General features: G+C 42.9%; 1 pseudogene; it reads right to left on the bottom strand.

Moving 5' to 3' along the window:
* Positions 1-335: 335 nt before the first annotated feature.
* LOC148520025 (5S ribosomal RNA) lies at positions 336-454 on the bottom strand (annotated as a pseudogene).
* Positions 455-3,728: the final 3,274 nt, after the last annotated feature.

The following is a 3,728-nucleotide window of genomic DNA, read 5'->3' as shown; positions in this document are numbered from 1 at the left end:
TGTATCAATTTTTTTTTTATTTAACATATAAAATATAACTTTTAATGATCAATATTAAAATTTGAGAAGGTCCCCACACTGTATGTGGAGTATGGAGAAATGATTTATGTAATTTATTTATTATTATTTTGTATTTTATACATTTTTAATTTTTCATATATTTTTATTTAATACAAGGGTATCAATCTCCTGAGGAGATGATTGACCCGATACCCTGAAAACACAATTAAACCATGATAGTTAATCGATAAGATCATATGTGTATAGGAACAATAATGAAAAAATGATGATATGCTGTGTAACCAATCTTATCCCAATTCACCTCCTATATATTTTACCTACAGCACCAGATATTCCCTGGTGGTCTCCCCCTCAGGTACTAATCAGGCCTGACACTTTATAGCTTCCAAAATCAGACGAGATTGGGCATATATAGTGTGGTATGGCTGTAGGTATATTACCATGCGTAATGGTGTGAAATGCCCAGGTACATACACAGCTATCATGTATGTAAGACTATCTCATGAGAGGGGTCCACTTTTTTAGAGATACAAAATCCAAAAAAAGTATTTGCATGTAGCATACTTTAATTGTTCCATAAATAAATCATCATTTTTGTAATAAATTGCAGGTTAATACTAGGGGTGTGCACCGGCCACTTTTCGTGTTTTGTGTTTTGGTTTTGGATCTGGATCTTTCTTCGTGTTTAGGATCTGGATTGGTTTTGCCAAAACCACCCTTCCGTGTTTTGGGTTCTGGGTTTTGTGTTTTGGATCTGTATTTTTTTGAAAAAAAGCATAAAAACAGCTAAAATCACAAAATTTGTGGGTTTTTCTGCTCCTATGCTATTATTAACCTCAATAACCTTAATTTCCACTCATTTCCAGTCTATTCTGAACACCTCACACCTCACAATAGTGTTTTTATGTCCAAAAGGTTGCACCGAGGTAGCTGGATGACTATGCTAAGAGATACGAGTGGGCGGCACAAACACGTGGTCCATCTATGAGTGACACTGCAGTGGCAGACAAGATGGCAGTTTGAAAAACTAGGCCCCAAACTATACATAATGCAAAGAAAAAAAAGAGGTGCAAGATGGAATTGTCCTTGGGCCCTCCCTCCCACCCTTATGTTGTATAAACAGGACATGCACACTTTAACAAACCAAACATTTCAGCGCCAGGGTCTGCCACACGACTGTGGCTGAAATGATTGGTTCGTTTGGGCCCCCACAAAACAAGCTGGCAATTAATCTGTCCCTGCACAAACTGGCTCTACGGAGGCAAGATGTCGTCCTCATCCTCCTCATCCACCGATTCCTCACCCTCTTCAGTGTTGTGTACATCCTCATCCTCACAGAGTATTAATTCTTCCCCGCTGGAATCCACAACCACAGGTCCCTCTGTACGTTCTGGAGGCTGGTCTCCCTGGAAGAGTTGATAATTCATTTTATGAACATCATCTTCTCCACATTTTGTGGAAGCAACCTCCTACGCCTTTCACTGACAAGGTTCCCGGCTGCACTAAACACTCTTTCAGAGTACACACTGGAGGGGGGGCAACTCAGGTAAAATAGACCCAGTTTGTACAGGGACGTCCAAATTGCTTCTTTTTCCTGCCAGTACAGGTACGGACTGTCTGACATGCCTACTTGGATGCTGTCACCGATGTAATCCTTTAACAGACAGACGCACGCTTGTCGCTGCTGCTTTGAGGATGCAAGTGCGGCTACAGCCCACACAATTCACAAAGACAGAAATAAAAAGAAGAATATTTTTATTGTTTGTGGAGCGCACTTTGAGGGTTACACCACCCTTTAACAGACAGACGCACGCTTGTCGCTGCTGCTTTGAGGACAGTATCATATGCAGTGACAGTAGACTTGTCAGAAATTGTTGGCACGTCCTTCAGTCCGGACCAGATGTCCAAACCAGCCCTTGACTTATGACACAGGCGCACGCTTGGCGCTGCTACTATGTTGATGCACGTGCGGCTACATCGCACACAAGTCACAAACACATTAAAAAAATTGTTTTTTATTTTTTGGAGCACTTTGAGGGTTACACCACCCTTTAACAGACAGATGCACGCTTGTCGCTGCTGCTTTGAGGATGCAAGTGCGGCTACAGCCCACACAATTCACAAAGACAGAAAAAAGAAGAATATTTTTATTGTTTGTGTAGCACACTTTGAGGGTGTCACCACCCTTTAACAGACAGACGCACGCTTGTCGCTGCTGCTTTGAGGATGCAAGTGCGGCTACAGCCCACACAATTCACAAAGACAGAAAAAAAAAAAACAATATTTTTATTGTTTGTGTAGCACACTTTGAGGGTGTCACCACCCTTTAACAGACAGACGCACGCTTGTCGCTGCTGCTTTAAGGATGCAGGTGCCGCTACAGCCCACACATTTCACAAAGTCAGAAAAAAAAAGAAGAATATTTTTATTGTTTGTGGAGCGCACTTTGAGGGTTACACCACCCTTTAACAGACAGACGCACGCTAGTCGCTGCTGCTTTGAGGATGCAAGAGCGGCTACAGCCCACACAATTCCCAAAGACAGAAAAAAGAAGAAGAATATTTTTATTGTTTGTGGAGCGCACTTTGAGGGTTACACCATCCTTTAACAGACAGACGCACGCTTGTCGCTGTTGCTTTGAGGATGCAGGTGGAATCTAGATGGGATTTGGAACCGGGGACACACTACCTCCATCAATTGTCTAAATCCCACTGCACTAATGGCGGATACCGGACGCACGTCTAACACCAACATAGCAGTCAAGGCCTCAGTTATACGTTTTGCTTCAGGATGACTGCTGTCGTACTTCATCCTCATCTCTAGGGACTGTTGGAGGGTCAATTGTTTAGTAAAAGTAGTGATGTTCCTACTTCCTCTCTGGGATGATGAACAACTCCCAGCAGCAGCAAAGGCACTAGGAGGAAGTGGTTCTTGATCTTTCCCTATTTTATTTTTATCGGAGAAAGTTTGGTCCTCCATTTATGTTATATTGATATATACGTGCGGCTAAAGCGCACACAAACACAGAAAATATTTTTTTATTTTTGCTGGAGAGTAGTGCACTTTGTGGGTTACACCACCCTTTAAGAAATGAGCCAGCCGGCTCTTTACTTATGGGACACAGGCGCACGCTTGGCGCTGCTCCTTTGTTGATGCACGTGCGGCTACTGCGCACACAATTCACAAACACAGAAAAAATATTTTGTTTTGGTTTGGACTGGAGTGTACTTTGGGGGTTACAGCACCCTTTAACGGTCAAGCCAGCCAGCCCTTTACTTATGACACAGGCGCACGCTTGGCACTACTGTGTTGATGCACGTACGGCTACTGCACACACAATTCACAAACACAGAAATTATTTTTTTTTTTGGTTTGGACTGGAGTGTACTTTGGGGGTTACAGCACCCTTTAACGGTCAAGCCAGCCGGCCCTTTACTTATGACACAGGCGCACGCTTGGCACTACTTTGTTGATGCACGTGCGGCTACTGCGCACACAATTCACAAACACAGAAAATATTTTTTTTTTTGGTTTGGACTGGAGTGTACTTTGGGGGTTACAGCACCCTTTAATGGTCAAGCCAGCCGGCCCTTTACTTATGACACAGGCGCACGCTTGGCACTACTTTGTTGATGCACGTACGGCTACTGCGCACACAATTCACAAACACAGAAAATATTTTTTTTATTTGGTTTGGACTGGAGTGT

Source organism: Taudactylus pleione, unplaced genomic scaffold (genome assembly GCF_031769625.1).
Source record: "Taudactylus pleione unplaced genomic scaffold, aTauple2 ptg000178l, whole genome shotgun sequence".
Lineage (NCBI taxonomy): Eukaryota > Metazoa > Chordata > Amphibia > Anura > Myobatrachidae > Taudactylus > Taudactylus pleione.
This window is presented reverse-complemented; position numbering and strand designations above follow the sequence as displayed.